This window comes from Narcine bancroftii, chromosome 1, assembly GCF_036971445.1.
Source record: "Narcine bancroftii isolate sNarBan1 chromosome 1, sNarBan1.hap1, whole genome shotgun sequence".
Taxonomy (NCBI): Eukaryota; Metazoa; Chordata; class Chondrichthyes; order Torpediniformes; family Narcinidae; genus Narcine; species Narcine bancroftii.
This window is the reverse complement of record NC_091469.1, coordinates 404,372,152-404,399,259: the sequence shown is the minus strand read 5'-3', so window position 1 is coordinate 404,399,259 and position 27,108 is coordinate 404,372,152. Positions and strand designations below refer to the sequence as shown.

Here is a 27,108-nt window from a genome sequence, read left to right as displayed (position 1 = left end):
AACAATCTCTTTCCTCACTTCTTGCAGTAATCTGGGGTATATCTCGTCCTGTCCCAGGAACTTATCAATGCTAATGTGTTTTTTTTGGAAGATCCAGCTCCTTCTTCACCTCAACATGCTCCAGGAGTGTACTGACCTAAGAATGATATGTGGATGAAAATCTTGCAGATGACAAATTACCTGTGTAAGGTGTCATGAAAAAGTGCTAGGAAACATGGATATTTCAGCAAAAATGGTATGAACTATCATTAATACATGCAGAAGTGGTTTTATTTTAATGTGCTTTTCAACTTTACAATGCCTTTGTTTGGGTGTTGTGCAGATGAGTGTCTTGAACTTGTTTTTTTTCAGATTTGAATGAGTTCTAGCTCCCCACCTAAAGGCCACAAGAAGCATTACACAATTGTTCTTTTATAAAGCCCTTTGCAATTTCGAACCCAGACGGAAAGGAACTCCTGGAATGATTCATGATGGTAATCTTGGCATTTGCATTGTGAAATCCAGGTTATATAAGAAATCTATTACATAATCCAAAGAGAGAGAGAGAGAGAGAGAGAGAGAGAGAGAGAGAGAGAGAGAGAGAGAGAGAGAGAGAGAGAGAGAGAGAGTTTAAACAATAATCTGCATTCCTATTAGGGCAGAATATCCTTATAGAGTCAACATGTAAAGAACTGTATGTCTGTCACACAAAAGAATGTTGGACTGGGAAGATTTCATTATCAAAATAAATTGCTCCCAAGTTTCTGCTCACTAATTTAAGTGAAAGGAAGAAAGGATAAGGTTGCACGTACAATGTACAGATTCGCTGAAGGAACTCTCTTTTGCTTCTCTTTCTCCTATTGTTAGTTGTGCCTGGCAATGCTCATGATGACTCTTTGTCTGCCTTATGGCACAAATATTGAGCTATATCCTGTATAATACATTTTAATGTATTATTTTGTGACAATAAGAGGAACCTTTGAACCTTTGATCAACCTAGCTTGGACTCTTTTCCTCGCCGATGTGCAACCAAGAGCAGTTATAGAAAAACAATCTACTCTCCTGTACTTCTAGTTTTAGCAATATCTTTGGATAACTTCTGGGAGCAAACCGCTATGAATTTTGTAGTGAACAAAATGCTTGGTCAAATTCCACTAGGCCAATCCAGCAGGACTTCCCAAGATTGACTTTATTACATTTCACAGCAAGCTTCCTGGCATGATTGGGTCTGGCCAAAGAAGCTTGCTGTGAACAGAGGCAGGAAATAACACAGGGCTGCAGTTCTTAAAAATTGCAGCTGCAATTTAAAAGGGACTGCAGGAAAAAAAAACCCTTGTGTTTGAACTTGCATTTGGAGTACTTCTATACTAAATGTAGAAAACAGTCCTCTCTTTTAATTAGTTTCAAACATCACCCAGATACTTACAAAAAGTCATTCTTTAAAACAAATCATTAGTGCTACATTGAATGGGTTGCTTTCAGCAATTTACCTTAGCCACCAATTCAGCTTTTCTCTTCTCTACACCCTTCACTAGTGCTGGGCAGAGACAACTCATCCACAAAGGAGAGCAATGAATCGGAGTTACTGCAGTTTCTGTTAAAAGTGGACATTTCCTTGCACGATTCTAATTCATAGATTGGAGTGGTGCATCAAGGCATTTGGCATTCTTATTTTCAAATTAGTTTATTTTTGCTTCCTTGGGCATAATGGGAGCATTTAAAAAGATGGTAGGATTTTTAAGGATATCAGGATGTGTCATCATGTTGAATGATTAATTCAAATATGTAAATAATGGTTTTCAAAACAAATGAACATCAGCCTAAGATGTAAATGATTCTCAGTTTGACTCAAGGTGCAGCCCAAAGAACTACGAATACAAAGAAGGAATTTGTTGGGACAGTTAAAAGTACAATCAACTGCTACAGCATCTGCAGATTTACCTCTTTTCCTCCATTTAGTTGCTCCACTGCAATGTACCTTGGAGGGTTGCCTAACCAGAAGAAGTTCTCCTTCTATTTTCAAAGGGAGTTCTATGAGAGTCTCTCCCACTTCTCCCCCTCTATTATTCCTGCTGCTCTCAATCTCTATGACATCCCCCTAACCTTCTCATTCAGGCACCTGGCTGATTTTTGACATTCCCGATGAAGGACTTAGACTTGAAACATTGACTGCCTTTTACTTCCCTTGGATGTTTCGTGACCTGCTGAGTTTCTCCAACATTTTTGTGTAATGCTGTTTACCTTCCAACGGTCTCAGCCCTTGAGTGTTCTGCCACAAAGTTCCAGAGACAGTATTCCTGACATGAAAGTGAATATCAAACCACTGACTGACATCTTGATGCAATGCTACATTGATCATCTATCATGGCATTAGTTGATGTCATCTAGAATGACCGTATGCCATCAGGTTAAAAGTTCTGCAGCCTGTGATATCCATTGCTAGTGCACTCTGCATGACCTGATACCTGGTTGGATTGTGTTTGGAGAATGTTATATTATTCACTGACTACCTCCTTGGTGAAGTGGTGGTGTTGTAGCCATTTGCCTCCACCATTGTTGGAAATGAGAAGGGCCCAGTGTGGGTGCAATCCCCTTCATTTCCCAACTACTCCCCATCCTTCTGATGCAAAGACCAGTTTCCCATGCCAGTGTTATTGTTGATATGAACACAGATTAAAAATTGTCCAGCGCAAGTGAGAAAGAAAGAAAGTAAAAGGCAGAAAATGCCCAGGAATCAACTAACAGTCCAAATAAACAAACCAGGATACAGATTACATTGAATGGATTAGCCCTTCTTCACTGAACTAGTACTTGTATCTCAAATGTTGATGAAAGATCAATTTCTCAATTTTGTAAGTTTAAATCAATAATGAGAGGTTTTAAATAATTCTAGCAAGCCTATGGAGGAGATTCAACATGGAAGATGAATATAGAATATTTCTGTGAATGTCATATTAGTCAAACTTGGTTTTTGAATAAACCCTACAGTATGACCAGGAATAAAAAATAGGCTCCACAGGTTTTACTTTGTGATTAAAAATTTCTTGCTGTGTTATATTCAGATTCAGAACAGTCAAGTCAAATTAAATCAAATTAAATAGGTATTATGAGTACAAACACAGCTTAATATTTCATAGAAAATAGGTGTAGGAGTAGGCCATTTGGCCCTTCAGGCCTACACTGCAATTCATTTAGATCATGGCTCATCATCTACTTCATAACATATTCATAATATTAAAACAAACAGTTCCCGACTTACAATGGTCAGACTTACGATTTTTCAAAGTTACAATGGTTCAAATCCATACTGTACTTTGAATTTTGGCTAGGCTAGGCTATGATGTTCAGTGTTTCCCAACAGTGCTGTATCAGTCCCAGCATTAATCCCACTACCCCACTCTCTCCCAACAGCTCTTTGTCGGTCCCTACATTGATCCCACTGCCCTTTTTTGACTTATGATGGGAGTTCTGGAACATAACCCCATTGTAAGTTGAGGACTACCCGTACTGCATTATTGATGGTAATATATGTTTTATCTAGATTGCTTTCACACCGTTAGGCATTAAGATATTTAAACAATTTACTGTGGTAATGTATTCACATACTGGCCAGTGGGAATGCAGTACCTTTTGAAATTCAACACATTAATTTTTTGTCCAAATACTCAGTCCTATATCTCAGTCTGAATGATCTGTGAAGTTTTACAGTAATCAGACGAACGTCAGCCTTGGGACAGAATCCCACACAGAGATATAACATGATCAGAATGCCAAGTTCTTCTAAATTAATGACATTTGAAATATTTTCACTGAGAAGCTTATCCAGTCTCCTGGAACAGAAGAGTCCTCAAAGATAACTTCCAGAATCAAATGTGATATCCAACTAAATTTTATACTGTTTAACAATCAAGTAATGACGAAAGAGCTGGTGAAACTTTCTTAGTCTGATGTGTTGGTGTTTCTGACTGGAACCAGTGGTAAATGGGTCTAGAGGTACCTTATCCCAGAAATGTGGATAAGAAATGCAAAAAAAAGGGATAAACTGTAAAATTTCAGAATAGAAAGTTTAAACTTTGTTGGAAGAAAGAGGGTGGTTAACACTTCTTATTCCAATTCTATGATTCTTGTAAAATGACCACAACATTTAAATCAGGTACAGAAACACGATCCTTTATCCGGACATCTAAAATCCAGAAAGCTCCAAAATCCAGCAAGTGGGGACCGGCGGCTGGGGGAGACTGCTGGGCAGCTGAGGAATTGGTGGTTGGGGGAGGCAGCTGGGGGACTGTGGTCAGGGGGAGACTGCTGGGCAGCCAGGGGGACCACAGTCGGGGGTGACTGCTGAATGGCTGAGGGACCGGCGGTCAGGGAAGACATCCGGGCAGCCGAGGGACCAGCGGTAGGGGGAGGTGGCCAAGGGACCGTGGTTGGGGGAGACGGCCAGGCAAATGGAAGGGGTGGGGGTGGATATGGCAGCACAATTCGGGTGGGCTTTCCGAAATCCGGAAAAATCCAAAATTCGGAACACACTGTCCCCCAAGGGTTCCAGATAAAGGACCGTGTACCTCTAATTACAATTAGGGTCATTCTGATTAGGTGGGGCCAACTACAGTGGAGAAGTCCCTTGACACAACCTGAATGTCCTCAGCTATATCCATAAAAATCCAGAAATGTTAAGACAGTCAGTTCGAGACACACAGGAAATAAGCATTAAGGTCTTGACACTATAGTAGAATCCCAGCAAGTTCTTTGAAGAAAAGATGAGCCTTTTGATTAAAAAAATTACATCTAAATCTAGATAAAACCTCTGAGCTTTTGATTTGTGTCCAGAGTCAAGTTGATCAAAGAGCTGAAAACCCATATTGTGTGGGTTTTCCCCAGGAGCTCCAATTTCCTCCCACCATTTGAAACATACGGGAGGTGTGGGTTAAGTGTAAATTGTCACAGACTCATGGGGAAAAATGGCCTGTTACTGTGCTGTATTTCTAAATTAAATAAAATAAATTAAAAATAAGCCTGTGACACATATTCATTTTATTTAAATGTAATTCTTTCTTTTTCAATCTTTTTTCATTGGTTTTTATAATAAATACAGTACAATGCAGAAAAGGGAACAAAACTGAAAATATAATACCATATATGTGTGTGTATATATATATATATATATATATATATACACACACAAATATATCAAGATAAAACTTCAAACAGTGCACTGGCTGAAGACAGAAAAGACATGTGTGTGTGTGTGTGTGTGTGTGTGTGTGTGTGTGTGTGTGTGTGTGTGTGTGTGTGTGTGTGTGTGTGCGTGTGTGTGTTTATGTGTGTGTGTGTGTGTGTGTGTGTGTGTGTGTGTGTGTGTGTGTGTGTGTGTGTGTGTGTGTACAAATCCCCCTACCTAACCAACTGTATTAAAAAAAGATAACTAACCAAAAAAAAAACACATCTGAGCAGCTTATCCTAAAGGTTACATATATTTCATAGCTCTTGATTCATACCATGAATCAAAAAACAAAGGTAAGCCTAGATCTCACCTGGAAGAGTGAGTACATCTAATCACATTAAAAACATTTACATCAAATGAAAATAACACATACAAGGTCACCATGTATCTTCAAATTTCACCAATGAATCAAATACATGATATATGATTTTTTTTTCTAAACTTAAATAGGGCATATGAAGGTCTAGAGTCTTTCATTCAAATAAGATGGCTCTTTCCCCAAAAAGAGTAGTTATTGTAGAAAATATATTAAAATTTTCTTTTCAATAGATTTCTAAGGATGCACAAGACTAAAACATGTGTGTCAATGTAGCTATATCAGATTTGCAAGAAGGGTTAATATTAGAAAAGATACAAACCAGTTTATTTTTGGACATGTGAACATGAAGCACCACCTTGAATCAGATTAATGAATGTTGGGCACATATTGAAGATGTATTCACCAGTTTAAGAATTTTGTCCCATAGATACTCTGATAAGAGTCTTGTAATTTCTAATTCCCAAGCTTTATTAATCTTATTGTGAAGTACTGGATGTAATTTCAGTAATCTATCATATATAATTCCAGTTAATACTTTCTGAGAAGGATTCAGTTGAAAAATATTGTTAACTCTATCTGGTGGATATACAAATAGAAAGTCTGGTAATATGGAATTTAAGAAATTGCTAATCTATAAATATTTTAAAAAAAAGAATATTTGGTAAGTCATATTTACTTGCCAGCTGTTCAAAAGATATTAAACAACCTCCTTAAATAAATTTGCAAAAGAAATAATACCTTTATTTTCCATATAGAGAATGAGTGATCAATTATTGATGTCGAAAAAGAAACAATTATGAGAGACAGCACTAGGTAAAACAATGTTTTTAAAATTAAAACAGATCCTAAATTAGAACCAGATTCACACTATATGTTTGAGTATTGGATTAGATATATCTTTATTGATCTTTGAAAAACTAAATGAGAGAGCAACACCTAACAAAGAGGCCATTGAATACTGCTGTATAGGTTTCAATTTTAAATCTGTCCATCATGGATGATCCAATCAGTCAGAATGAAAAAAATTCAATGAGTTAGATAACAAATATTAACAGTCTAATAAGAAAATCTAAAATTAGGTAGGGCCATGCCTCCATCTTTTTTCAAATTTTCTAAATGTAATTTACTAATTCTAGAATTTTTGTTCTTCCAAATAAAGGAAGAAAGTTTTGAGTCAATACTATCAAATTAAGATTTCAGGATGAAAACTGGAATGTTTGAAATAGATACGAAACCTTAAGTCATATTATCATTATAACTACATTAATTGGACCTATTAAAGATAATGATAAAAGAGACTATCTAGAAATAGACAATCTCACACACTCAAATAGAGGAGAAAATTTATATATCAATATAATAGATATTCATTCTCATAGGTGTAAAGGGGTATATTTAAGTCACCAGGAGTATATTTCATGAAATGGCAGGCAGCAAGGGATCAAAGTTCAAAATGTTTCTGAACAACTAACCCAGTCCTAGGTCCAACAATAAATTGTTAGAATTTAGCAGGAAATCAATTATGATATGCAATTATCTTTTCTTATAGCACCTGACCTTAAAATGGTGTTATGTGAGCTAATGAAAATCAACTAACATGTTGGAAACAAAAAAGCTGCAGAATTTTGAAATAATATTATTTAAGGGTTATTATTCCAGAGCCAGTGAAACAAATGAAATCTAAGAGAAAAGCTGAAACTTATTTATTTGCATAAAATTAAATTGACTTATCTTGTTACTGAGAATACTACTGATTCTTCATAATCCTGTCCCAATTCAGCCATTTCTATCTCTCCACCACACCACTTCCTTCCTCGGTTATACCTGTACTTTAGCATCAGGGATTATGTGGGAGTAGTCATAATTGTATTATTTTTCCCCCAGGATCTGAGTCACTTTATTATTAATCCCTGATTGCCCTTGAGAAGATGGTGGTAAATCGTCCACTTCAACTATTGATATTCTTTTGGTCACACTATTCCCACAGAACTGCTGGGAAAGGATTGATCAGATTTAGACTTGGTGACAGTGGAGAAACAGGGATTTTGTGACAGAATTGTGTCACTATTAATCTTTAGGAAAATTATACACACACACGCACATGGACAGGGATGGGCATCACAGACCCTTACACACAGAAACTTTTTTGAAAATCAAAATTTCTGCTAAACCACTTGTAGAGGCTAAAATGCTATAGTTTCTGGTATTAGTATATTTATAGTACTGCTTGCTTAGAATTTCTACCAATTCTGTGAAGGTTATAGGGTCTGGGATTTGAGAATGTGAGAGGCAGGGGTCAGTCAGTTTGTTGCTGTGGATCAAGCAAGAAGTCTTGTTTAATGGTCAGTTTCAATAATGTTTTATGACCTCAATCTTGAGCTACAGTATTTCAGATATCTCAAACTATATTAACTATTTCAAGTTATCAAGTAATTTCAAAGAATTGTAATTATTAACAATGTTTCTACAACTGAAGAAAATCCTCCATTGCTGCAGCTGGTCATACAGACCTTTCTCTGCCACATGGAATTCTGGGAAGGCAGGCCCACCATCACTTTTTCCCCATAGTATTTATAAATTGTGTGGTATAGTGCTACCAACTTTCCCATGTTATATAAATTGTGCACTCTAGTGCTACAAACATTCCCATGCCATATAAATTGAGCACTAAAACGCTACCAACTTTACCATGCTGTTTAAAAATTGTTCGCTATTGCTATTTATTGCTAGGACTTTCCCATGGTCCCTTATAAAGATGTATATAGGTCGGTACAACAGGAGCTGGAAAGTTCATACCGTGCTGTACATAAAGCTTAATTATGTTATAATTAGGCATGATTAATTTTGTTCAAATATAAGATCATAACACATTGATCAGGATTTAGGGCAGGTCCACCATTACTCGATGCATCATGGCGTCACCAGTAGAAGGTAGAATAGTCCTAACCCTCGGGGATGACTCCTTGCAAGTGTGAAAGTGTTCAGTGTCCCAGTTAGGAATAGTCAAGTGTGAAAAGCCAAACCCCTATTTCTATCCCCGGACACTGAATTGCTAATTTAGCGGGATGCAAGTATGAAAGGGGCTTAAGTTAAACATACTGTCATTCAGAAGAGAACAACTTTTGTTCAACTGAACAACTGAAGGCAAGTAAACAACCATAAAACCTGAAGTGATTGTCTATTGAAATATTGAAAACAATGTCATTTACTCAGAGAAGCATCTGTGTACTCAAAGCAGGCATTTGTTTCAATGATTTGTGTGCACACAAAAACCATCTGCTTGTCACCTGGACAGACAATTCAGAACCATATTAACTCATACTTTTGGAAGAGAAGAAACTTCAAAGACAGCAATTATGTCATGTCACGTGATTAAAGTCATTTGAAAAGCTGCGTTTTAATATTGCACCAAGAAAGATCTGAAGTCAGAAATGCAGTAACGTTCTGTGAGGAAATAACTGCTTGTTTTCTCCTTGTCAATGGAAGATCACAGAATTGCAGTGGTTTCAGAAAGGATGGCCACTTTGCTGCTTCTCTCGGTCAAGAGAGAGCAGTGCTGAGGTGGCACTTGTGACTTATCCAATTCTGGGTAAAAGAAAGTAAGATTATTATTGTTTCTGGATCATAACCTTCGTGATGGCTACTTCATCAGACTTTTAACCGAGTTCGTGAAATCACCGTGGAAGAAAACACAAGCTCTGAAACCTCTATGCAAGAGAGGGAAATTATTCATATGAAGAAAAAAATTCTCTGAAAACAACGCTACAAGAATTTTGAGAAGTATGATGCCTCACACCTACTCCATAAATACTTTTGAGCAACCATTTAAAGAATCTGAGTTTCAACACAAAACTGGCTGAACTTTAAAAATTGATTCATTTTACATTGTGCCTAAACTGAAATGGTTTTGGGACCTGCCACACACACACATTTGCGTCTAGAGTTAAGTAAGAAATGTTGTTATTTATAAAAATTATTGTTATGAAGATATCATTGTCTGAGTGAATTTCTATTGCTGCTGGCCTAGGTTGTAACAGATTCCAAATCAGAATGATCTGTAACTTGGAGAAGGATCTCATGGTACATCTGTTAGATTCATAGAAGCAGACCCATTGGGTCACTGAAGGAGGAGGGAACCTACAGGTGGTGTTCTTGTGCTTGTTGCCTTTTTACTTTTGGTGATCGATGATACAGAAAAGGGTGGTGCTTTTGGAACAATTTTCAAAAGTAATGGAAGTTTATTTTGCAGATGGTGCAATGGATTGAATGCCAATTGGATAGGCTACCATCTTTCTTAATAGCATTGAACATAAGTTTTGATGCTGCACTTATTCAAATAAATGGAGCATTTCCATTATGCTCCTCACTTTTGCCTTGTGGATGGTGGAAAGGCTTTGGGGAGTTTGGATTAGTCATTGCTGCAGGATACCAAGCCCTGAATCTGGTTTCATTTGGACAGTCATTAGCTGCTCTTGTTGAGTTCATGGTGAATGGAGATCCTCAGAATCATAGTAGATGGAGACTCCATAAGCCAAAGTTATTGATCATCAAAAGTAACAGAATTTACTTTAAGTATAAAGGAATATAATAACTAAGGAGTTGATTGTTGACTTCAGGAAAGGAAAGCCAGAAGTATATAATCCAGTGATCATTGAGGGATCAGAAGTGGAGAGGGTAAGCAAATTTAAATTCTTGGGAATTACAATCTCGGAGGATCTTTCCTGGACCCAACACACTAAAGGCATCGTAAAGAAAGCACGTCAGCTCCTCTACTTCGTCAGGAGTTTATGAAAGTCTCTCCAATGTTGGAGATGGTCTGGATGGTTATTTCCTGGCACCTTTGTCGTAGGAATGTTATTGGGCACTTATCTCCCCGTGCTGAATTTTGTCCAGATTTTGCTGCATGCAGGTATGGACAACTTCATTCTCTGAGTAGGTGCAATTGGAATTAAAAGTTGAGTAATAATCAGCAATTATCCTCACGTTAACCTTGTGATGGTAGGCCATCAATAAAGCAGCAGTAGATGGTTGGGCCTCGGACTGCACTGTAAGGTAATCAAGCAGAGAAGGTCCTAGGATTGAGATAATTGACTGCCAGTACTCACAATCATTTTCTACTGTGTAAAACATGCCTTCTATCATTTGCAATGCACATATGGGCTGGAAAAACTCAGTCTCCTATAGATGCTAAAAAGACCAGCTGAGTTCCTCCATCATTTTGGTGTTTTCACTACAATCACAGCATCTGTAGCCTATCATGTTTCACAATGTTCCGGTATTCCGACTGTCCTTAATTAGCTATAAACTTACAGCATAAATGTGAATCCTTCTTCCTCTATTCCAATACATCCCTGCTCCACTTTCTTGTATTACATCTCATAGGCCTAGATCCATCTTAAACTTTCTTGCCAACTGAGCCAAAGGGCTTGTTTCTGTGTTGGATAAGTCCATGATTCAAACATCCATTCAGCTCTCACTTGTTCTGGTCATCCTCCACCCTTCCAACCGGATGGCATCGATATCAACTTTTCTGGCATTTGTTAAACCCCTACTCCCATCCCATCTTTCCCTGTCGTCTCTCCATTCCCTGTTTCCTTTCACACAAACATGATAAATACTACCTAGCCCCTTTATCACATCCAATTATCCCCTCTTGTTGGTCTGGATTCCTCCCCCATTGTTTGAATTCTGAGAATTTCTGATATATCCTCCTTCTGCCTTTTCTGATTTTTCCTTGAAGAAGGGCTAAGGCCTGAAGCACCAGCAATATATCTTTGTCTCCTGTAGATGCTGATCAGACCAGCTGAGTTCCTCCAGATTTTGGCATTTTTACTTGCTCTTACATCTTTATTTCTTCATCTGCATCAGTTTTTACATATTGATATAAAATAGTCACCCCTGATTTCAAATGCTGCCATGTTCTCATTCCTTGATTCAGATTTTAATAATTATCTCTGTAATTTCAATATCTGTCATTGTCTTGCTTCAAGAAATGGCCTTCCAAAATCTGTTCTCATTTAAAATACTTCTTAAAAATCTACTTCTTCAACAAAGTATTTGATTATGTACACTTATATTTAGTTTAGTATGGCTCTGCGTGATTTTTTTTTTCCTTTTTGTGCTTCAGTTCTGCTGTGAAGTACCTAGGGATGTTTTGGCTATGTTAAAGATGCAATATCAATGGAAACTGTGCTTGTAAAAGCATTGATCGAGATCAACATTTCCATTTCATTACTTAATTCCTTTGCCGTCTGATGGAAGCTTATGCATCAGTTACTTCACAAATCATTTTATCACCAACTTAGAATGACTGTATTGTTATCTGAATATTTGATGACTGTTTAGTTCTTCAGACAAAGAACAAAAAAAGAATGACGTGTAGTCATGGGAAAGGAGGTGAGCATAAATAAACAAGGGGAAGCATAGTTTAGAAATATGTGGGCATTCAATAAAAAGTCCTAAATATTAATGGAACAGCTACTCAACAGTATGCTTTTAATGAGCTGAAAAGAAATAAAATGAAAAATGCAAAACTTCAGTAATTTTTCAGATCTGGTGCCAAAATGCTAAGTGCAAACTTCGTGGATGAGCTTGTAATGAAATAAGTGCTAACAAATGCCAGAATGGGAAAGTCAACTTGGTTCCAGGAATGAAAAAAAAACAGACCCTGTTGAAAAAGTTCAACCATGATCAGCAATTAACTCCAATTTCTGCATGCTAACTTCGTCATAACTAATTATACAATGGCTTTTAGTGAGATGTGAAATGTAAATTCAAACAAATCTACGCATGACCTGAACAAAAACTGTTGCAATCATGTATTTTGAACTTTCGTGTGAAGTGATCATTAAACGATTGCCTCATAAAAATTAACTTTCTTTCCATTAAATGTTTTCCACAACAGGAGGACGCAAGTTTTATTTTTGGGAGCAGGGAATATAATAACTAAGGAGTTGATTGTTGACTTCAGGAATGCAAAGCTGGAGGTAGACAATCCATTGATCATTCGGGGATCAGAAGTAGAGTGGATGAGCAAATTTAAATTCTTGGGAATTACTATCTCGGAGGATCCTGGACCCAACACACCAAAGGCATCGCAAAGAAAGCACGTCAGCTCCTCTATTTCCTCAGGAGTTTGTGGAGGTTTGGTATTGTGGTAAACCACTCTATACACGTTTGGATGTGCTGTATATATGTTTGGCTGTGCTAGGACACACCCATTGCTGTCTGTGCCTGAGGTTCCTCCCACTGACCCCTGAATAAAGGTAACTGTGCCACAGGCCCCTCTGCAATCCAGGGCAGTTGACTAGCATGGACGGACATCCATTCTGCTGTGAATAAAAAAACCTATTGGTTTCTCTACAACTTCTAGTCTTTGAAGTTATTGATGGTGCATCAGATATAAAATCAGAATCCCTGGCAAATTTCTGCAGAGATCTGGTTGAAAGTGTGCTGTCTGGCTGCATCATGGCCTGGTACGGGGACACCAATATCCCTGAGTATAAGGTCCTCCAAAAGGTAATGGACACAGCCCAGACCATCACAGGCAAAACCCTCCCTACTGTGGAGAACATTTAAATGGAACGCTGCCATCAGAGAGCAGCAGCAGTCATTGAAGATGCATGCCACCCAGCACAAGCTTTGTTCTCACTGCTACCATCAGGAAAGAGGTACAGGTGCCACAAGATTCGCACCACCAGGTTCAATTACAGCTGCTACCCCTCCACTATCAGATTCCTCAATGACAAACTCAATCAGAAACTTATTTAAGGACTCTTACTTGTGCACTTTATTGATTTTCTTTTTTATTATCTCTATATTACACAGTCAGTTTGTTTACATTTGTTATCTGCTTATAGTTCTTCATTTGTGTACATGTATACACAGTGTAAGCTTTTTTTTGCATTACCAATTAGTGATAATTCTGCCATGCCTGCAGGAAAAAGAATTTCAGGGTTGTATGTGGTATCATGTAGGTACTCTGACAATAAATCTGAAATTAGGTTCATGCAAGGAAATCTTTGCAAAAAAAAAATGCATTCCTGACACTGAAAATACCTTCAACCTGTAGCCATCCTGAGTTATTTTCTTCTTCGGAGCAACTCTTTTAATGAGTTGATTAATACCAGGAAGTGTCTTTCTGTTAAGGTTGGGAAAAAAGTAGTGTAATATACTGCTTGTTGCAGTGTTTACAGAATCAGCCCAGACTGTAACCTGAAATTAGGTCAGGCATGTTCAATTGCATTGCTTGTGTTTGCAGTTATCAAATCATTATCTATAAGATAATTCAAACTTGAATTCAGCCAAAGTAGATAATTTCATTAGCATTATTTTTGCTTTGTGGTTAAAACAGCGTAACTGCAGAGCCGTATATACAGTAAACAGAAACTGAACTCCAAAACAAGAATTGAAGACATCCAAGAGGTTGTAGATGTTGAAATCCAGAGCAAATAAAAACCCAATCTGCTGGAAGAAATCAGCATGTCGAACAGCAGCAGTTGGGGAGAAAAATAATTGTCATTGTTTCAGGTGGTCATCCTTCAAGATTAATGTGGATCAGTCACATTGAAGGGTTCAGATCCTAAACATTGATAACTTTTTCTCCACTATTCCAGCTCAAATCATTAAGTTCTTCTAGTAGATTGTTCATTTATTGGAACAAAAAGCAAAGCTATTTGAACTTGTGCTCACCCTCAATAACTTATTCCTTTACTCACGTGGGTTCAAGGTATACCTGTCTTATTGTTGGATAAGTGGAGCCATCCATCCTGCAGTCTACAAAAACAAATGTTTTCAACTCTCTGTTACATTAACAACGGTGATATTGCCTCCTGCACCCACGATGAGCTCACTAATTTTATCCATTTTGCTGCCAAGTTCTACCCTGACCTCAAATTCAAGGTGCATCTGTAGCAACTCCTTCCCTCTTCTTGATCTCTATATCTCTTTTTCAGATGATCTTTTATAAACTCTCCCACAGTTAACCTCTTCTCCTCCTCTCTTACAACCATATAACCATATAAGCATATAACCACTTACAGCACAGAACAGGCCAGTTCGGCCCTACTAGTCCATGTCGTAACAAATCCCCACCCTCCTAGTCCCACTGACCAGCACCCGGTCCATACCCCTCCAGTCCTCTCCTATCCATGTAACTATCCAGATTTTCCTTAAATGTAACCAATGATCCTGCCTCGACCACGTCTGTCGGAAGCTCATTCCACATCCCTACCACCCTTTGCGTAAAGAAATTTCCCCTCATGTTCCCCTTATAATTTTCCGCCTTCAATCTTAAACCATGCCCTCTAGTTTGAATCTCCCCCACTCTTAATTGAAAAAGCCTATCCACGTTTACTCTGTCTGTCCCTTTTAAAATCTTAAACACCTCTATCAAGTCCCCTCTCAATCTTCTACGCTCCAGAGAAAAGAGCCCCAGTCTGCACAACCTTTCCCTGTAACTCAAACCTTGAAATCCTGTCAACATTCTTGTGAACCTTCTCTGCACTCTTTCTATTTTGTTTATCTCTTGCCTATAATTTGGTGACCAAAACTGTACACAGTACTCCAAATTTGGCCTCACCAATGCCTTGTACAATTTCATCATAACCTCCCTGCTCTTGAATTCAATACTCCGATTTATGAAGGCTAAATGCCTTCTTCACCACACCATCTACCTGAGTATCAGCCTTGAGAGTTCTATTTACCACAACTCCTAAATCCCTTTGTTGCTCTGCACATCTCAATAGCCTACCATTTAATGCATATGACCTATTTAGATTTGCCTTTCCAAAATGTAACACCTCAGACTTATCTGAATTAAATTCCATCAGCCATTTCTCAGAACAAACCTCCAGCCTTCCTAAATCACCTTTTAATCACGGAGGGCCAAAATTAAAAACTTGGACTAAGTCAAGGGCCGAACTAAATATTTATTGAAAATTTTCAACAACATCTGCATGTTTTCTCTTCTTTCAACATATGTAATGTTAAACTTTTTCTTATTAAAATAAATGTTTAATAATAGTTTTGGATAAACTCTTTCCAGAAGCATTAACAAATGAGAAATAAAATATTCAATAAATAATATTTCTCTATCGAGAATTTGTCAAATGTTGCTAGTGTGCTGTCGAATAGTAAAATCTGAGGGCTATTGAGAATGTGGGAGAATAACATGATTCCTGAAACAATCAAATGGGTGACTGATTGTGGGCATGAACTCTAGCAGGGTTATTTGCCATGCCCTTTTTCCATTGGTACCCCTGAATAAAGGTAACTGTGCCACAGGCCCCTCTGCAATCCAGGGCAGTTGACTAGCATGGACGGACATCCATTCTGCTGTGAATAAAAAAACCTATTGGTTTCTCTACAACTTCTAGTCTTTGAAGTTATTGATGGTGCATCAGATATAAAATCAGAATCCCTGGCAAATTTCTGCAGAGGTCTGGTTGAAAGTGTGCTGTCTGGCTGCATCATGGCCTGGTACGGGGACACCAATATCCCTGAGTATAAGGTCCTCCAAAAGGTAATGGACACAGCCCAGACCATCACCTTTGATTTACACACTTTTCAAGTTTTATGCCTAATGAGCTTGTATCCAGGTGCAGGACCATTTTTAACCAGGAATATATTTATCACTGTGACATGAAACTATTGGAAGATCGTTTTATCCTGAGATTAAAGTTCATAATCCTTACTCAGGCCTGTGTGTGGGAGGGCGGGGGTTTGCGGGCGATCGGGTTGGACAACGACAGTGCGGGGGCATCGGCTCTCGCTGCAGGGCGGCATCTCGGCGGATCAGCGGCCCCATCACCGTGAGTCGCAGGGAGGGGGAGTGGGCAATGGTCCTGGCGAGGTCAGGCCCGAGGCCTCCGGTTCCGGGCGCTGGGAAGCGGCCTTGGCTTCCCCTGACACCGGCCAGGCCCCAAAACCAGAGTCCACGGTGAGACCCTGCAACGTAAACAGAGGAGGTGGGGGCGATTAGCGGGCTGACTCCAATGCATTCTGGGATTTGTTGTATTACTGTGCATGCGATATACTGGCGCGGCGGCCAGCGGGCCACCTCTAATACATTTTTGAAATGATCTTGCGGGCCAAATATAATTATATCGTGGGCCAAATTTGGCCCGCGGGCCAGAGTTTGACATGTGTGATCTACGGTAATCTTCCTCACTGTCCACAACATCACCAATCTTTGTATCATCCGCAAACTTGCTTATCCAATTCTCCACCCCTACTTCCAGATCGTTAATATATATAACAAACAATAGTGGACCCAGGACCGATCCCTGAGGAACTCCACTAATCACCGGCCTCCAATTGGACAAACAATTTTCTACCACTACTCTCTGACACCTCCCATCCAACCATTGCTGAATCCATTTCACTACCTCCTCATTTATACCTAATGCCTCCACCTTTTTTTCTAACCTCCTGTGGGGAACTTTGTCAAAAGCTTTACTAAAGTCTAAATAGACAACATCCACAGCTTTCCCTTCATCAACCTTTTTTGTAACCCCCTCGAAAAACTCAATCAGGTTTGCCAAGCATGATCTACCGCTGACAAAACCATGCTGATTACTCCCTAGCAATGCCTGTACCTCCAAATATTTGTAAATACCATCCCTCAGAACACTTTCCATCAACTTGCCCACCACAGACGTCAGACTCACGGGCCTATAATTCCCAGGTTTACATTTAGACCCTTTCTTAAACAGCGGAACCACATGTGCCACCCTCCAATCCTTTGGCACTACCCCCGTGGCCAGTGACATCCTAAATATCTCTGTTAATGGCCCCACTATCTGTCCATTAGCCTCCCTGAGTGTCCTTGGGAATATTTTGTCCGGTTCCGGAGATTTATCCACCTTTATCTTTTTCAACACAGCCATCACTACCTCCTCGGTTATCCTTATATGCTTCATTACCTCCCCACTATTTTTCTTTACCTCAACTGGTTCAATATTTTTTTCCCTCGTGAATACCAAGGCAAAGAAATCATTCAAAATTTCCCCCATTTCCTCTGACTTCTCACTCAGCCTACCCTCACTATCTACAAGGGGTCCAATTTTATCCCTCACTAATATTTTACTTTTAATGTACTTATAGAAACCCTTTGGATTTATTTTTACTCTGTCTGCCAAAGCCTCTTCGTGCCTTTTTTTGGCCTTTCTAATTTCTTTCTTAAGATTCCTTCTACACTCCTTCAAATTGTCAGCTCCCTGTTCTTTATACCTTTTGTACACCTCCCTTTTTCTCCTAACCAAATTTCCAATATTCCTCGAAAACCAAGCCTCCCTATGACTTCCAGCCTTTCCTTTAATCCTCACTGGGACATAACTACTCTGTACGCTCAAAATTTCTTTTTTGAATATCCTCCATTTTTCATTTACACCCTCACCTGTAAATATCCTGTCCCACTCAATACTCCCCAAATCCCTTCTTATTCCTTCGAAATTTGCTCTTCTCCAATCCAGAACCTCAACTTTAGGCCCCTCCTTGCTCTTCCATAAAACTACCTTAAAACTAACAGAATTATGATCACTAGACCCAATTGGATCTCCAACATCAATGTCTGATACTTGACCTAGCTCGTTCCCTAACAGGAGATCCAGTATTACACTGTCCCGAGCTGGTTCTTCTACTAAATGATTCAGAAAACAATCTTGAACACATTTAACAAACTCTAGCCCATCCAGCCCTCTAACTGTATGGGTATCCCAATCAATGTGAGGGAAGTTAAAATCTCCCATGATCACTACCTTATGATTCTCACACATATACGTTATCTCTCTACACATTTGTTCCTCTAGTTTTCTTGACCCATTTGGTAGTCTGTAATACACCCCTATTAGCACCCTCATGTCTCCTTCACCCCTCAATTTCACCCAAACAGCCTCACTGGACAATCCCTCCAGACCATCTTGCCACCTCACGGCAGTAATGTCCCCCTTAGAAAGTAGAGCAACTCCTCCCCCTTTTTTACCCCCTGATCTATCACATCTAAAACAAATGTATCCTGGAACGTTAAGTTGTCAGTCCTGCCCCTCTTGTAGCCAGGTCTCACTAATTACCACAATATCGTGACCCCAAGTATCTGTCCATGCTCTAAGCTCATCTACCTTGTTCACTATGCTTCTTGCATTAAAATATATGCATTTCAGAGAATGACCCTCACATACATTCTCTTTTCTACCTTCTACCCTAATCTCCATCCTACCTTTGTAATCGTTTTTATTCTTATCTAGGTGGCCTTGCTCCCTTGACACTGCTCTCACACTCTGTTTCCACCCCCCTGCCAAACTAGTTTAAACCTTCCCCCACAGCTCCAGCAAATCTGCTTGCCAGCACATTGGTCCCCCTCCAGTTCAAGTGGAGTCCGTCCCTTTTGTACAGGTCCGACCTTCCACAGAAGAGATCCCAATGATCCAGAAATCTTATCCCTTGCCCCCTGCACCATCTCTTTAGCCACGCATTCATCCTCCACATCCTCCTATTTCTACCCTCACTAGCGCATGGCACCGGCAGCAATCCAGAGATAACTACCTTGGAGGTCCTGTTTTTTAACTTCCTACCTAATTCCACATAATCCTGTTTCAGGACCTCATCCCCACTTCTAGCTAAGTAATTGGTCCTCACATGGACCTATCTGTAAGGATTCTATTCCTTTCTCTCAATTCTGCCATCTTTGCCACTTTTGCTTCCAGAATGTAACCTTCCTTTCCAGGAAATCTGAGATGTTCTCCTTCTTTAGTAATTGTGGTTTTCCCTCTACTGCCATTAACTCAGTTCTCACCCGCATCTCTTCTATTTCCCACACATCTGCCATGGCTCCAAATACCCCATCCTCAGAGGAACAAGGACAGAATTGTCTCATCCTTATCAACCACCCTACCATTTTCCACATCCAACATATTATTCACCACAATTTCCACCACCTACAATGGGACCCCACCATCAGACACATCTTCCCCTCCCTTTACCTCTCCACTTGCTATCAAGATTGCTCCCTTTACAACTACATCATCCACTCATCCCTTCCCGCCAATCACCCCATTGGTATATACAGCCGTGAATGCAAGATGAGTGACACATGCACTAACACCTCCTCTCTGCCCCTTATTTTGGGCTCCAAACAGTCCTTCCAAGTGAAGCAAACTCTCGTATGCATTTGTGGGGTTAATTTTCTGCATTTAGTGCTCCCAATGCGGCCTCTGCTACATCAGACATAGTGAACATAGTCTGGCAGACTGTTTTATTGAGCCTCTTTGCTCTGTCCATTGCATCATGAGGGAGCTTCCAATGGGTACACACACAACACACCATTGCTGCACTCATGAGGTCCACAGCCGCATGTACTGCCAAATCGAGGCCAACCATAAATTGAAGGAACAACTTTTATTCTATCTCGGCAGTCCTCCAACCAAATGGCATCCTTATCAACTTCTCTAATTTCTGTTAACCCACTCTCCCTTTCCTTCAAACTTCTGCCTCATTCCGCCTCCCTTCCCTTTCTTCTATCAGAGAGTTACCCATCTTAGCCCCCTGCCTCTTCCCCTATCACTTCTCAGCTTCTAACCTCTCACATGTCTCCACCTTTTTAACTGTTAGCCTATGTTCCATCCCCTTCCTCTTACCTCCCACCACCACACCCGCCCTCCAACTCTCCCAACTTTTTATTCAGGCATCTGTTTTTTCCCCACATTGCCAATGAAGGGTTCAGGTCTGATACATTAACTGGCACTTACTTCATATGGATGCTGTGTGACCTGCTGAGTTTCTTAACCATTTTTGTTGTACTGCTTAGACCCCAGAATCAGCAAAATTACTTGTTTACTGCCGGCAGTCTCTGATGGCCCTGTATTACTCTTAGAAATGAAGTGGCTCAAGTCCATAAATGTTCTCACAAAATGTAATGGAAACCCCAAAGATCCATGTTAAACTGTTGTTTCATTTCCAAGAGGGCACTGTGAGAATTGACTGTATGCTACTGAAAACTGAAGATGCTGAAATTTTATAGAAAAACAGAACATTTTAGAAACACTCAGCAGGTCAGATAGCAGCTGTGCTCATAGAAATAAAGTTAACTTTTCACATTTACAGCACTTTCTGTTTAATGTCAGAATTCGGCATCTTTGGTTTTCTTGCTTTTTGTGTTGCTGAATATGGTGTTAATTAAATTCTTAACAATGCAATGAGAGCCATAAGTACTTCTGAACACTTCCGAATACCAACATTGGAGGCAATGATATCAAAGAGCAAGGAGCAATCTAAGTTAGTTTGTAGATCGTGAAATAATCCTGTTTGGAACATAATGTAATGACCCAAGCTCTTAGTGATCTTGGTTGCAAGCAGTTTATGTAAATATCTGATACTGGACAGGAAGTGTAATGATTTGATATGAGGTAAGGGGTTTAAGCTTGAAAACCGGGTAAGGTTCATACACACAGTCTGTTTTTTTTCTGTCAGAGCACATTATTTCCATTGTTATGGTTTATAATAATGGATTCCATACAGAGTGAATACTCTTTTGAATCTGGGTAGGATGTACAATGGTTTGATATTGGGATGGAAGCAAAATGATCCAGCTTTGAGTAGGGCTTATAACAATCTGATTTGAGGAGATGTATTAAAAATACAAAAATGCTGGAGGAAGTCGACAGGTCTCGCACCATCATAAAAGGAAAAGATATATAACCAACATTTCGGGCCTGAGCCCTTCTTCAAGGTACTCTGAGGAGGATGTATAATTACTTAATATTGAGTGAAAGAATAGGATTGCAAAAACATATTATTAGGTAACGTGTAAAATAATTCACTATTGAGGAGTGATCTGAAATGGCACCAGTTTTGCATGGGTCTCTTATTGGACAGAATGAACAAGGATCTGATGTTCGGGAGGGTGAATGGGGGGGTGGGGGTCAATCTTAGGCTGGACGAATAATGATGTGATCTTGTGCAGGATATATAATGATAGGGGTATGGTCAGTAATGATAGGCAGAATGCACAATGATTTTCTATTGGGCAAGATGTATAATTTCTGAACTGTATCTAAGTGGTCAACAATTATTCAAGATTGTTCAAGGGTTATAATGATGAGATATTGAGCAGGCTGTAAAATCATTTCATTACTGATGACAATGAATGTTTATCAAATATTGGGCCATGTATATAATGATCCAATAATGGACAGTAATCTAATATTGGAAAGAGTGTGTAAAGCTATGATTTTTAAAAAGTATCAATAATAAGATTTGTACAGTGTGTATAATACACTGACATTGGCTTGTGTTCTAAATATCCAAAATTAAATATGGAACATAAGTTCAGGAGGGATGGGGATATTGTATTTGCCAGAATGTGTTTGCTGACTGATATTAATCAGATTTTCCAAATGTTTATCTCATTGTGTGAAGAGTACAGGTATATCCATCAGATCATGTGTTCCTTATGGGGTGGATGTGGAGGAAACTCCAATCAATTTATACTTCTGGTGGATGATCGTTGGAATACACATGAAGTCAGATGCCTTGTGATAGGACTCAGATTTTACATGTTTAGAAATATTGATCTGATTGTATTGGAGGAGAGGGAAAGATATTAATTTGGAAATATACAGAGTTGAAAGGAAGCTAGAATGGGCTGGTACAATGTCCTAATAAGAAAGTGGGTATATTTGTCATTCAAACTGTACTGGTAAGAAATTTACATGAAAATACTAGTGAGAATTTTAAGTTGTATTCACCTTTGGAATTTCGTTCAAATTGCAATCTTTTGATTGTGGTTTATGGGCTTGTATTGATAATGTTGAACAATATCTATTTCTCAAAAAATAGACAATTAATATTAAAAGAAATTCAATTGCATATTTTCAGTAACAAATTGTTTCCAAATATGTGGAGTCATGTCAGAGCTTTTTGACTAGGATTTGGTACTTTTCCATGCAGAATTTATAGGATTTGGGCAAATGAAATTTACTTAACTGTTAATTAAAAATACAAATTTACCTCAATCCCCACAGAATTCAATTGAATTAAAATAAAAATTAAATTTAAATCTCATATAACCATATAACAATTACACCATGGAAACAGGCCAATTTGGCCCTTCTAGTCCGCACTGATCCCACTTACCAGCACTCTGCCCATAACCCTCCAACCCCCTCCCATCCATATACTTATCCAACTCTTTCTTAAATGACAAAATTTACCCTGCCTCCACCACCTTTCCCGGAAGCCCATTCCACACAGTAACTACTCTCTGAGTAAAGAAGTTCTCCCTCATGTTACTTCTAAACCTTTGCCCGTCAACTCTCAACCCATGTTCTCTTGTATCCCTCTCTCCTACTCTCAATGGGAAAAGCCTTTCCACATCAACTCTATCTATCCTTCTCATTATCTTAAACACCTCTATCAAATTCGCTCTCAGCTTTCCATGTTCCAAGGAATAAAGATCTAATTTGCTCAATCTCTCCTTGTATTCCAGATGCTGAAACCCAGGCAACATTTTTGTAAATCTTCTCTGCACTCTCTCTATCTTGTTAATATCCTTCCTATAAATCAGTGACCAGAATTGCACACAGTACTCTAAATTTGGCCTCACCAATGCCTTGTACGGTTTCATCATTACTTACCAACTCCTATATTCTATGCACTGATTTATATTGGCAAGCATACCAAAGGCCTTCTTCACCACCCTATCCACATGCGCTCCTACCTTCAGGGAACAATGCACTGTTATTCCTAGATCTTTCTGCTCCACTGCATTCTTAAATTACCACATATGTCTTGCTTTGATTATTCTTTCCAAAATGAAGCACCTCACACTTAAGATCATTAAGCTCCATCTGCCATCTTTCTGCCCACTCCTCTAAGCAGTTTAAATCCCTCTTTATCATCCACAATTCCCCATATTTTAGTATCATCTGCATATTTACTAATCCAATTTATTGCCCCATCCTCCAGATCATTAATATATATGACAAACAGCAATGGTCCCAATACCGAACCCTGAGGTACACCACTTGTCATCGGCCTCCATCCTGACAAACAATTATCTACTACTACTCCCTGGCACCTTCCTTCTAGCCACTGTTGAATCCATTTGACTATCTCCAAATTAATACCCAAGGACTTAGCCTTCCTAACTAACCTCCCACGTAGAACCTTATCGAAAGACTTATTGAGGTCCATATAGAAATTACGACATGGGGTTTATAGTTTCATGATCATTTATATGACTTTGGATTAAGTTTATAAAAGCTTATCTCCATTGAATACAACACATTTATTTTTCAGAGCCCTGCATTTGGAAGAAAAGTAAGTATTTTAAATTTCAGATTTCAGATTTGAACAATATTCCTGAACAATTTTGTTGCTTCCAAAACTCTCAACTTTTTTTTGTTCATCATAGAATTTATTCATCTGATCCTTTTACTGCCTGTCTCACCAATTCTCAGTTTCTACAAAGCTTGTTCTCATCCAACATTCTGCTACCTATATCCTAATTCATAGAGCAATTTACCTAGTGACTCTACTCACTGACCTATGTTAGGTCTCAGCCCAATAACAGTTTAATCACAAATTTCTGATCCTTGATTTCAACCCCTATTCTGACTTGGCTCCTCCAAATCTATAGTTTTACAACCCTGGATGCACTTGAACTAACTTCTTTCTGGTCTCTTGTGCATCTCCGATTTAAATTACGCTGTTATAGTGGGGGGAGGTGGGGTGGGGGGGAACTATGCACCTGCCCAACTCCTATGTTTTGGAATTCACTCTCTAAACCTCTCCAGTTCTCTGGCTCCATCTCCTCCTTTCAGTTTCCTTAAAACTCAGTGCACAGTTGTGTTCAGCTTGTCATTTACTTGAAAAACTACATAGATGAATGTTCACAATTTTTTGGGGAAGGAAACAAATTAAAAAAAAAGCATATTCAGAAATACTTCACCACAAGTGCAATGCATATTTTATAAAGGAATTAACACTATCAAACTGCGTTACCATACAGCTCAAATTAACGTTTGTTTCCTAATTCTCTTATGGTTAGTTTTCCTGCTGTTGCGACCAAATGTGTCAGGATCTCTTTTTAGGTGTTGCTTCCTTTCTACAAAATTGCAAACACTTTTCTATAGCAACAATTCTCCTTTATTTTTTACTCAATTTAAATTGGTACAAAACTGTTAAAGATATACCTAACACAGCCAACAAGTTTAAATGTGATTGTAGTAGATGATGATTTCCTTTTTCTTTCTTTGTAGGTGGGGAAGGGAGGAGGAAGGATATTAGTGGGGTGGTTGGGGAGGTTGGTGTTTTTTTTAATATATAAATAACTAATCACATTATGTCTGTATTGACATAACATAATGTAATGTTATATGATTTTAAATTAAAAAAAGATATGACTACAGCATCCTATATATGGCTCTTCATGTTAAAAAAAAAGACTTTAAATTTGTGTGAGTTAAATTTGAAAATAAAAGTTAAAGTGGATGTAACTTAGATTTTTTTAAAAAATAGAAAAAGACACATGTGGATATGGTGGGGTTCAACTTCCAAATTGATTTTTCCATTTATCTCCTTTAACTCGAGAGGAAGATCAGTGAAAACTCTAAGAATCTTTACAGATATTTCCTCCAGCAACAAAGAATGGCTCAAATACACAGAAACTGACAATAAACCATCTGTGTATGTAAAGGGTGGCCAATTGCCTAACACCTGAGCATTAACTATTTCCTGATGGAGTGCGAGAAGAACAAAAGAAATAATCGGCAATGCGCCCCACCACCAGCAACATCAGCCAGATTTTCTTTCTACATTCAAATTAAATAAAACCTTCCTTGTACCAAGTGAGCACATGTTGTTCAAACACTTATAAGGATGAAATATATTTCAAACCTGTGTGGAGTGATCCATGAGTCAGATGAGAAAAGATAAAGCATGGTTAGTCCAGAAGAGTGAACATACTCTGCCGGAAAGCAACAATGAAAGCTGGGGTTCCTCAACTTATCTGCTCATACTCACTTTAACAAAGAGAAATGGCAAGTGAATCAATCAGGTGGATACTTCTGAAAGTGTTTGAAAATATAAATGAGGAGTTAAAGTTTCTGTCTGATGTGCAATGGAGTTCCAAAATAACTTTCACTATTGTAAGATTATTCAGTAAAGTGCAAAGTGCTTGGAAGTATATGGATGCAATAAATTTTCACTGAAAGTTTTTTTTAATAGATTTCAACCAGTTCATCTATCCCCTCTCCTTTCTATAGTAACCTTTACCCTTGCTTTTCCTAAAATACAAAAACAGCCAATGTTGACGAAACATATAATGGCTCCTTTCCTGTGCAGTAAAGTCGGCTGTAAAGTCTGGTAATTAAGGTAACCAAGGAGGCTGAGCCCAGCAGGCTAATGGTGCACCAAACACTTTTATAACTTCAAACGATATCAAAGTCACAGGAGTGGGCTCAGAGCTGAACTGGTTTAAATTAAGCTCACTTCCACACGCTCTGCCCAAAGAAAGCTCCAACCTTCTGGATTTCATTACAGCTAATTATCTTATCTTTTTCATCTCAGGCTTGACCCTAAGGCTGGTAGGCAGCTAGTCAGTATGTTTGTGTGGTTGTTTAAGAAAGCCTGTAGTCATTCAATGTCTTGAGGACCTGCTAATTAAGACACTTACCCCCTGCCTCTGATAATTAAATATGATAATAATCCATCCAAATAATCTTACTCTTAACTTTAATTTTATTGTTTATCATAATAAACATTCTAAATTAGTTATTTTCAGGGTTTGTTCACTGTTTAATCATGAAAGATCTATTGTTCAAAATTTGAACTTCAAATTTACTTTCCATTGAAAAATTTCTGATTATTGTACAGAAATGGGAATTGAGTAGTAAGGCCTGAATTTAACCCTGTCTCCCCAGCAGGGACACATCATATGAGTGACTAAATTTGTGCCTGTCTGCTTCTCACTGCTTTTCCCAATAACCTCGTGCTCACCGCCATTTTAAGTGCTGAGCTTCTGTGAGGGTAGTTGTATCTGACACGAGCAGACAGGAATCTGATTGATATAGGATCTGTTGATGTAGTTTGGGACCTTTACGTGATTTAGTCTTTGGTATCTGTTAGCACAAAGTGACCAGAAAATATCAGAAAAAGTATTTAATTTTTTTAATGATTATTTTGTAGACCGAGGTTTTGTATAAAAACCGTAGAATCTGCTGCTGCCAAAATTCCCTCCTTTGATTATACTTGGCTATGGATTTGTTAACCTCATTCACTACTTACCTCTGCGCTGGGGATAATTCACTAGAGTACCATGATGTTTTCATGTACAAAATGCTGCCCATCAGGTTTGCATAGCATTTAGTTTTGGAAACATATAAAATGGTCCAATCAGCAAGCTGATGACATGCTGAGTGCTTCGTGCCCACCCAGACCTTTACATCCCACACTCACCCTGAATGAATAATCAGGACTACAATGTAAATTATGAATTAACCAAACCTTCACAAAATTGGAGAATCAATCAAAGTTGTTTAAATGAATTGAAATTGCCTCTTAAAATATTTTTTTTCATTGAAAATAATGG

General features: G+C 38.6%; 1 protein-coding gene and 1 long non-coding RNA gene across 12 annotated transcripts in view; one reads left to right on the top strand and one right to left on the bottom strand.

Annotated features, from left to right (window-relative positions):
• The window catches only part of LOC138751496 (histone deacetylase 9-like), an 851,890-nt gene that overhangs the window by 46,096 nt on the left and 778,686 nt on the right, over positions 1 to 27,108 (bottom strand). The window lies entirely within an intron of this gene.
• Positions 42 to 25,494, top strand: LOC138753203 (uncharacterized). The gene is made up of 3 exons (XR_011351033.1): positions 42 to 235; positions 23,817 to 23,837; positions 25,112 to 25,494. It is a non-coding gene; the product is annotated as an uncharacterized lncRNA (long non-coding RNA).